The sequence below is a fragment of the Pteronotus mesoamericanus genome, unplaced genomic scaffold (assembly GCF_021234165.1).
Source record: "Pteronotus mesoamericanus isolate MK-2021 breed Mesoamerican mustached bat unplaced genomic scaffold, CSHL_Meso_final scaffold_31, whole genome shotgun sequence".
Classification (NCBI taxonomy): domain Eukaryota; kingdom Metazoa; phylum Chordata; class Mammalia; order Chiroptera; family Mormoopidae; genus Pteronotus; species Pteronotus mesoamericanus.
Genome location: NW_026555312.1, coordinates 19,358,399 through 19,369,297, shown reverse-complemented (window position 1 = coordinate 19,369,297; position 10,899 = coordinate 19,358,399). Strand labels below are relative to the sequence as shown.

At 36.0% G+C, this 10,899-nt stretch overlaps 1 pseudogene; it reads right to left on the bottom strand.

Annotated features, from left to right (window-relative positions):
• Positions 1-1,934: 1,934 nt before the first annotated feature.
• Positions 1,935-2,422, bottom strand: LOC129085668 (S-phase kinase-associated protein 1-like; annotated as a pseudogene).
• Between the last annotated feature and the right edge of the window lie 8,477 nt (positions 2,423-10,899).

The following is a 10,899-nucleotide window of genomic DNA, read 5'->3' as shown; positions in this document are numbered from 1 at the left end:
TTACTGCTTATGTTTTCTTCTCGGATTTTTATGGTTTCAAAACTTACATTTAAGTCTTTTATGCATTTTGAACTTATTCTTGTGTATGGTGTAAGGTGGTGGTCTAGTTTCTTTTTTTTTTTTCTCACATGTACCAGACCAGTTTTCCCAACACCATTTTATTGAAGAGACTGACTTTGCTTCACTGTATGCTCTTTCCCCCTTTGTCAAATATCGATTGTCCATAAAGGAATAGGTTTATTTCTAAGCTTTCTGATCTGTTCCATTGATCTATATGCCTGTTCTTCTGCTGGTACCAGGATCTTTTAATTACAGTGGCCATATAGTATAGTTTGATATTGGGTATTGTGATACCTTCAACTTTGTTTTTCTTTCTCAAGATGGCTGAGGCTATTCAGGGTCTTCTTTGTTTCCATATAAATTTTTGTAATATTTGTTCTAGATCTGTGAAATATGCCATTGGTATTTTAATAGGAATTGCATTGGATCTATAGATTGCTTTGGGTAGTATGAACATTTTAATGATGTTAATTCTTCTAGTCCCTGAACCTGGTGTATGCATCCACTTATTTGTATCTTCCTCAATTTCTCCTTTAGTATCCTATAGTTTTCTGAGTATAGGTCTTTTACCTGCACTATTAAATTTATTCCTAGGTACCTTATTTTTTTGTTGTTGAAATAGCAAATGAGATTGCTTTCTTAGTTTCTTTTCCTGATAGTTTATTTCTGATGTATAAAAATGCCATTGATTTCTGATTATTGACTTTATAACCTGCTACTTTGCCAAATTCATTTATTAGGTCTAGTAGTTTTTTGGTGGAGTCTTCAAGGCTTTCTGTGTACAATATTATGTTATTTGGGAACAATGATGGTTTACTTCCTCCTTTCCAGTTTGGATGGCTTTTATTTCTCTTTCTTCACTGATTGCTGTGGCTAGAACTTCCAGTACTGTGTTAAATAAGAGTGGTGAAAGTGGATATCCCTGTCTTTTTCCTGATCTTAAAGAATACACTTTTAATTTTTGCCCATTGAGTATAATGTTGGCTGTAGGTTTTTCATATATGGCCTTAATTATGTTGAAGTATGATCCCTCTATTCCCACTTTGTTGAGAGTTTTTGTCATAAATGGGTGCTGGATTTTATGGAATGCTTCTTTGCATCTATTGATAAGATCATGTAAGTTTTATCTTTTATTTTGTTTACATAATTTATCACAGTTACTAATTTGCAAATATTGTACTAACATTACATCCCTGGGATAAATCCCACTTGATCATGGTATATGTATTGCTGGGTCCAGTTTGCTAATATTTTGTTGAAGATTTTAGCAACAGGGATATTGACCTATAAGTTTCTTTGCTGTATCTTTAACTGATTTTGGAATTTGGATAATACTGGCCTTGTGGAAAGATCTTGAAAGTCTTCCCTCGTCTTGAATTTTTGAAATAGTTTGAGAAAAGTAGGTGTTAGTTCTTTTTTGAATGATTAGTAATTTTGCCTGTGAAGCCATCTGGTCCATGACTTTTGTTTTCTGGGAGTTTATTGATTACTACTTCAATGTTATTAGGTGTTATTGGTCTATTCAGGTTTTCTGCTTCCTCCTGGTTCAATTTTGGAAGATTGCCTGTTTAAACTAGGCAGAAATCACTTCACCAAAAAAAGGGAAAGCCCAAAATGCCACTTTCTATAGAGAACCTACTGTTCATTTCTATTCAGAGCAAAGAGAAAAGAAACTTTTGGATCATACTAGAAGAAACTCAGCCACAGGTTTATAATCTGTACCTAAACTACACATGCAATGAGGACAATATTCTGATAATAAAATTGATTTTCTGTGGCATTTGTCTACTGTTTGTCTCTTAACAATTATGAGCAGGTAGTGCAACTAGTATTTGGAACAATACTTACAGTGTTACAGTGTCAGGCACCACATTTCACTTCTCTTCATACCACTGGTTCTCTTTGGACCTGGGCTTCCTTGTCTTTGGGAAAGTCATTTTTGATATTGAAGGTCTTGCAGATCTCTTCAGTAGTTTTCCCCTTGATCATATTGACAACAATATTGCATGTAACATCAAGCAAACCTTTGATGTCTAAATAGTTGGCAACCAGGATAAGTTCAAAAGTGTTCCTTGATCAAATTTCAGGAATTCTTGTCCTCATACAGGCATATCATCTGTTTGCTTTTCTTTGCTTTCATCACCCTCAGGGGGAGGAGTGTCATTCTTGTGGTGGGTGCACCACTGAATGGCCTTTTCCAAATATCGCTGCTTTAACATTTGGTAGTGGAACTGTGTCATCATCACCCTTATCATCTTTTCCCAAATCTTCTAACATGGTCTTGATAGTCACAGATTGTTTGTCAATTTCAACATCAATCTCAAATCTCTCCATCAGAACTCTGCAACTTACGTGAAGGCATAGTGCTCCGTTTCAAGGAGACAGTGGGCCGGAGGCGGATGAGAGGAGGGCAGTGCCAGCAAACACAACAAAGGCGGAGAAGAAAGCCACTTACTTTGGAATGACTCTTGATGTCATGAAACATTGATATGGATAGTGGCTGCTGGAGATTGCATTGTATAGGCATGCTCAGGACTGATGCTCTCTTAGTACTGTCCACACTGCTGGTACAGCCATGCTGGTTGTTAAAGTATGAAAAGACTTCCGTACTGGTTGGTAAATGGTGCTGCCCTGAGCCCTCAAAGGGCATTTCCATTGAATATCTCCACTCTCCGGCAGCTGGAGTGCAATTCCCTGGCCCTTCAGGGGCCTCCTGGGTCCTACCTTGGTACTGTCTCTGGCCTGCCTTCTGAGTGGTCCGTGCCCATGCCAGGGGTTTGGGATAGCATCCTTAAATGTATCATAACTTACCATACTGTTGGTAATATTTCACATGTTTATTAAAACTATTTTCCTGTTACATATATTTTTAAAAGTCTGCTGACATGTTCCTTTGAAATTTTATGATCTCTTGAGGAATCTATCAGTTATAATGAGAAATTAGTTTCTGAAATTATCACCACAGTTTAAGGTAATAATATGTAACAACTGAAACAGTGGTTTGGACACATAAAAGTCCAATTTATACACAAAGTATTTTTGAACTTAGATTTGATTTTCTTCTCTACAGAGCAAAAACCATGGTGTTTGGGTGGAATTCATTATTATGGTACTTTAAACTCAGACATTCAATGCATTTCTCTTTTGAGTATAAATTTTCTTTTACCATAATAGTATATTATACTTCACCCCCCTCCAATACTGTTTTATTTTCTTTTCTCATTTAACCTTTTCTAAAACATCCATATGTATTTTCAGATATGTCTTTCATATTTTCTGTCTTGATTGGAATTTCACATCTCACATTATTTGGTCAATTTATAAAAACCTGGTCTTCTGCATGTGTCTGCATACTAGGTACTGGCATTCATTTCTTTTAAACAAGTAATATTCTTACAAGGTTTATTAAAAAGAAAAAGAAAAAACTGGCAAAATTTTATTTGTCCAAATTTTCAGAATATGCTGTTGACTTTTTTAAAGGTATTTATGAAATGGCTATGAACTTTCTGTTGCAAATTTCCATGTTGTCTCTTTTTGGCCACAGGAGGAGAATTTTTCTTCAAATAAAGTCTGTTGCCATCACAGTTTTAAATGTTTGTAAATGCTGAGGTCAGCCCACTCCTGCACCTACAATGACATTCTTTTCCTCAATTAATTTAAATGAGAGGAAGGCAAGTGCCCTGCCTGTTGACTTTACCATAAAATAAATATCTATCGCAAGATTTTGTCTTATCTTCACTTCTATTTCTGTCACCCTAGTCTAAGCCATCAAACTGTCTTGTCTGGTCTCTTTGCTTTTATTCCTTTCTCCCCAAAGCAGTAGAGTGATGTTTCAGGGTATTAATCAGAGCAAAAATCCATCAATGTTTTCTCATTATACATTAAGTAAAACCCAAACTCCTTACTATAGCCTGTAAGGCCCTTCACGATCTGGCCCTCTCTAAATTCTCTGTTGTAGTCTGTAACTCCAGGCACATCCCCATTTATTTTCTTGTAATTCTCTGAGATTATTCCTGCCTCAAAACCATTGTATGTATTGTTCTTCTGTCTAAAGCACTCTTCCTTTACACATATGCATGGTTCATATTTCCTACCTTTCAAGTCTTACTTCAAAGGTCATATCTTCTAAGACCTCTCAATCTCAAAAACTCCCTCCCCTAACTCACAAGTTATCTTCATCACATTTCCCTATTTTATTTCCTTCCCACTACTTAAGACTATGTGTAATTATTCTTTTTACTTTATTTAGTAATTGTTTACTAAATTAGATGCCAGTTCTATAAAATTAGTGATATTGTCCGTTTTTGTTGGCAGCTGTTTGCCACATGCTTGACAGTGTTTATCATATGGTAGGCATATGACAAATATTTGTTGAATTATATTAATCAATCAACTAATTAATTTGTTTTGTTAATCCATTCTCCAACATCTTCAGGAAAAGAGTATTGTCTTTATATGAATTTTCCCAAGTTTTAGTTGTTTTCTATTAAGTTTAGACTGAGAGAGATCCATGTCCCCCAAAGGACTACCCCATTTCAACCAGTAGATGAGGAATATCAGCTTTGCTTTAGGATTAAAATGCCACACCACAATTATCTAAGGAAAGTGGCTGAATAATAGTCATTAGGAAAATTTTAGACAAGTATTTTATTTCTGTAGTTGCTGACAAGTGTTTTATTTTACAGTCTAGAAGCCATCTTGCCTGAAGTAAAGGCAAAGGGCCATGTCTTTGTAGTGCTTTTCTGTCTGCTTTGGAAAGGATTTCTTTTTAGCTACCCTGTGTCATGGGAATGTTGGATTCTCTGTTGGAAGGCTAGAGCTCTTGGTTTCCTTGATGTTCCTAGGCTTTGGGGTTTTGTTTAAAATTTGTGTTTTTAGAAGGGACATTTCCATGGTTACACCCATTCCTTCTGCCATCCTTGACAAGTAGAGTAATCTGATTCCTGGATTACTGCACAGATGTCTTTTATATCTACCTACATATGAAACTCTTGGGCAAGTTCCATTTCCATGCAGTTATTTTCTTGAAAAAATTTTTTAAAACTAAGCATGTTTTAAGTATAGGAATAAATGACTTGGATTGGAAAATTAAACAGGGGAATGACCTATATTATACTAATGGTCTGAACTCCATGTAAGATTAATTTAAAAGGACAGTGTATAAAGGGAGAGATTGTTTCAGGGCAAAACTAAATAGCAGCTTTGGGCAGTAATCACACCCACATGTGAAGAATCAATGTATTCATAAAGACTTGTGCTTAAAAAATAGTGTTCAGTTTTTTAAATATAAAGTGTCATGTCAATATATTGTAATAAATATATGTACTTTTACCAACATGGAGCATTAAAACTCACTTTTCCTTGGAACAACTTGTATGTCTATTGCTAAGGCATTCAGGCCTACCCTAATGATGAATACATCTAGCCCTTTTCAGGGCATTGTAAAACATTTGCACAGACATGTTTGAATTTACATTTGTGAGAGAATTTCAAGTAAGATGAGGGGGCCAAAGAAGAAGCTCCTTCACAGAATTAATGTAAAGTCTAAGTTATCAAAAAGTAGTGCAGGTTTTATTTTTGAGTTAAAGTAGTGGTTAATTTGTACTACATTTCTCAATGAGCATATGAAAATTTTACTTTGAATATTAACTATTGGTATGCAGGCACCTTGTCTGAAGGTTTATTTTCAAGTATTTAAAATGACTTTTACAACCTGGCGTCTGCCTTCATTTTGCTTTAGTTTTAGATCTTATCTCTTTTCCTTTTGAAAGGCCACCTCTTATACTTTGGTTATCTCTTCTCCTCCCCCTTGTTTCAATGATAAATTATCACTAATAAATAATTACTGTGAATTTATAATTGTTTGTGGCTTAAACATAAAAATAACACCGAAAGGGAAAAAAACTCCATAATATTAACCTCTAGAGATAGATGTTTTAATGAGTGCATTTACATATATGCCATCAGGGGATCATACTATACAAATTATTGTACAACTTGTTTTTGTGCATATCTTGACTTTTCATAATAATATTTATAGATATTCTCCATTTGTAATTTTGGTTTTATTTGTTGCTATCCTTATAGATACAAATTTTGCTTTCTTGATTCAGTAGTTAAGTTCCTAGAAGTGAGACTGTGAGGGCAAGCAGGTATGAATATTTAAATTTAATAAGCACCAATAAATTACCTCAAAAGTACACCAATTTAACTCCAATAAAATGTAAAATGGTGACTTATTTTTACTACATTCTTACTAGCTCAGGGTATTATCCATTTTTTAAAATGTGTGTGTTTGCCAGTGTGATAGATGTTGATAGGGTTGAGAATACGCTACCCCAAGATATGGCACGTTGGCATATTGGATATTTTAAGCTGAAGGAATCTGAGAAGATGGCAGAAGCATGAAGGTCTGACTTCCTCCCTCCCCTTCTCCCCTGAAGCAGTCATACAACTCTCCTGTGAGAGCTGCCCTCCCTACACCCACATCCTTAACTCTGAAAGGAACATCCTTAACTCTGAAGACAAGGGGACTCCAAGAAGAGTCTGAAACAGACTTGCTGGGTTTCCCCCAGTTTACTATACTTGTAGCCTTTTCCCTATACTATCTTTCCACAACTTTCTACTCTTCATTGAACATAGCATAAAAACATACAGGTTGAACCATTTCTTCGGGTCTTAATTTCCTTATGAGTCTTGTATGTCACATTATGTTATATTAAGTAAATTTATATGCTTTTCTCTGTTAATCTGTCTTTGAAAGTTTAATTTCTAGACCCAACCAGGGACCCCTAAGAAGCCAAGGAAAACTTGTTCCTCTCCTACATACAGTAAAGTCATATACCTTATTATTCTTTTATTTTGTATGTGTATTAGTAGGTTATACATTTTTTCACATAATTATTAACTAGTGTTATTTTGACTTATTCAAGCTTGCTGTTCATATACTTTGTCCTTTTGAAAACATGCATTGCTTTTTCTTATTAATTTATAGTAACTACTTTTGTCAGATAGTGATCTTTTCCCCTGCATTATTGAATGCCTGCTACATGCTACATGCTATTATAATAAGGTATAATAATACCTTATTATTCTTTTATTTTGTATGTGTATTAGTAGGTTATACATTTTTTCACATAATTATTAACTAGTGTTATTTTGACTTATTCAAGCTTGCTGTTCATATACTTTGTCCTTTTGAAAACATGCATTGCTTTTTCTTATTAATTTATAGTAACTACTTTTGTCAGATAGTGATCTTTTCCCCTGCATTATTGAATAGGCCCTGTGCTATTAACTTTATACACATTATTTCATTTAATCCTCACATCTATCTTGTGTAATATAGGTATTCTCATTTTTCACACAAGGAAGACTGGAGTTCAGAGAGAGTAAGGAATTTGACTAAATTAACACAGCTAGTTTTAGAGCTGGCATTTAAACAGGCCTCAATGACAACTAAAGGCACCTCACAAGCTATGGTAAGACATACCATATTCCAGATTGTCCTTTATCTTTAACTTTGTAGAGGATTTTGTTTTCTGTGCCTTAATTTTAAAGTATTAAGTAGTCAAATTCCCTCATGGCTTCTGGGGTTTCCTGCCATGCTTATAAAAACTTTCCCTACTCCAACATTATAAAAATATTTTAACAGTTTATTTCTTGTTTTATATTTCAAGTTTCTAAAAGTCTTCCTATGGGCACCTAATAGACACCAATGAATGACAAATGCTGAACCATCATCAGTGGTGCCCAATATGGAAAAAAAAAAGCCAGAAAACAAAATGCTGTCCTGTGGTCTACAGAAAATTCTGATTTTAGGGTCTCTTACGTCTGCCAGGCTTTAGGTTTTAAGCTGACATCCTACATACGGGGTGCTTGGAAAATACCTTATGTGCCAGCAGGAAAAAGGGCAAATCTTACAAAGGGAGCCAGTTGAGCTCCTGAGTTGATTAAAGCATTTAAGATTGTGGAAGGATAGCAAAGCTAAGCATCCAGGTTTAAAGTTTGTCACACACAGTCTCAAGAGTAAAAACTGGGTAAGACAGATTGATAGATGGGGAGCAGGTGATGCATAGTAGTCACAGAAGAGAATGATGACCTACATCAACCTTAGTCAAAGTTGAATTCAAGGACAAGTTGGTTACAAAATAAGCCGCTGGGGCAATGAGGCTCCTGCACCTTCCTCCCAGCCAGACACCAGAACCCATAGCCTAGATTCCGTGTAGATTTAAAGGAACTAGAGGACAGCCTATACATTTCTAGGCAGGAATCCCTTTTTTGAGGATGCTTTCCACAAAGCAAACTTGCTATCACTCCAGTTGTGTGCCTTACACTTGCAATCAGCATAAATAGCACTAATTCTTTAAAAATACAGAAATTACTACTGTTACAGAAATTTGGTTCAAAGGAACAAAGGCCACAGCAGGCTAGCATTATCTCAATTTTTCTCCCATGGCTCTTCTATCAAAAATAATGATAATATTTCAATAGATTACAATGTTGTTAATAAGATCTATTCAGTGCAGATTATCAGTAGAGAGGCCTAGAATTTAAGTCAGGTGACTGTCAAGATTAATTTGATGCACTCTGACCCACCTTCTAAGAGAAAAAAAAGATGTCTCTAAGTTTCAAAGAAAAAGGTATCATTTATTTGCATCCTGAGGGTACTTTTCAATTTAGAACACTGAAGTCAGCTGCACACACAGGACAGAGGCCACCACTGGGAAGAGAGTGAAATAGGCCAGATTTTTACAGTCATGTGCCCCATAATGATGTTTTGGTCAATGATGGACTGGGTATCAATGGTGATGCTGGTGTAAACAAACCTGCGTGAACAGTCATATGAAGTATAACACATGCAGTTAGATATAGTACATAATACCTGATAATGATAACAAATGACTATGTTACTGGTTTATGTATTTATTATACTTTATCATTACTTTAGAGTGTACTCTTTGTACTTGTAAAAAAAAGTTTGCTGTAAAACAGTATGCCATGTTACACCAGCAGCAGCTTAATCTATCTTGTGTTTATTGTGTGTCTTGATTGCATCATTTTCTCTTGTGCTTGATTTAATCTTTTGTTGTTTAAAAATTTAGTGTAGCTTAAGTGTACAGTGTTTATAAAGTCTACCGTCATCCACAGTGATGTCCTGGGCCTTCACATTCACTTAGCACTCCTTCACTGACTCACCCAGAGTAACCTCCAGTCCTGCAAGCTGCATTCATGGAAAGCACCCTGTGCATGTGTACATTTTTTAATATTTTATACCATATTTTTACTATAGTTTTACTATGTTTAGAGACAGAAATACTATTGTGTTACAATTGCCCACAGTATTTAGTACAGTAGCATGATATACAGTCTTATAGACTAGGAGCAATAGCCTGTACAATGCAGCCTAGGTGTGTAGTGGGCTATACCATCTAGGTTTTTGTAAGCGCACACTATCATGTTTGCACAACAATTAAATCACTTATCGAAGCATTTTTCACAGTGTATCCCATATATGCATGCCCACGGTGTCAGTAAATGGACAAAGATCCACATGAGTGTAGAAGGAGATATAAAATGCTATATTTGTGAAATTTTCATTTGAATAAGGAATAAAATTACATCTTTATAATATTGAGTCAACTATCCTTAGAACTCAAGTACTAGGTCTTGTTTACCTCATCCATTCAACAGGGGTAGAGGCAAGAGATGATTAATTGCATTCGACAAAATAAGAGAGAAAACGGATCAGACAGAGTGATACAGAGAGATCTGATCAGATCACTGGGGATAGTAGGGAGGAGGCAACGGTAAATAGTCTAGGATGGGATTGGCTGAGAAAACTGAATGCCTCCAGAGTGTATAGAATTATGGACAAGATTTGAAGTAAAAGGAGGGCTCTTGGGTGGCTGGCTCCAGCTCTCAGGCTCTTCCTTGACCGTGCCTGGATGATCGTGCTGCTGCTGCCTGTGTTTTCCAACAGATGGTATTTTGGATGGGAAGGGACTCTGGGCACAGCCTAGGATCTGCCTGGCCTGGCAGAGGGTGGCAGGTTTATTCCTTGAGTGTTCTACAGGGGAAGAGCTCTGAGGCAGAAGCCTGCCATTCTTCCAAAATTGTGTAGTTTTGTATCTTATGTTGTTTTGGTTTGTAAACTGACCCTATAGAAATAATTAAAACTAACAGAGGGAATGATAGGAAAACTCAGATGTTAAAGAGCTTAGCCTTAATTGATAGGCTTAAGTGACAAATGCCTGTGGAGAGCTGTTACTCCAAAATTGTGAAGCTTTGGAACAAAGACTCATTTCCTTTATTAACAAAACTTTGCCTCTGGAATTTTGCCTGGAGGATGGCGGTGGGCAGCAGGACCCCACTTGCTGTCCAGTTACAATAGCAGCTGTGTTGTTAAAACAAAGTGACAACTAATGGAATCTCAACTTTCAGAGAAGCATTTTGAAAGTTTGGGAAAATGGGACAGAAAAAGTAAGACTCTGTAGAGTTGTGGAAGAGAGTAAGGATGCCAGGAGGTTGAATCTGAGTATAGAGGTCACACTGTTGCACTCCTACCTCTTCCCTGATGGCTAGTCTTCAAGTAAATGTATTACAGTTATCAAGATAAGAACCTATTCTCTCTGCTAACATTCCTACCGTGTTCTTTCCAGCTTTCCAGTTTGTGTGCTAATGACCCAAACAAGAAAGGATTTTTGATGAATGGTACTCATTGAATTGACTGAAACTGAATAATCTGCACTTTCTGAATCCCATTAATTCTTAGGACTAATCTACCTATTGGTAACTTGTCATAAAAGACCTGTTACAAAGACTGAATCAAACTTTTCT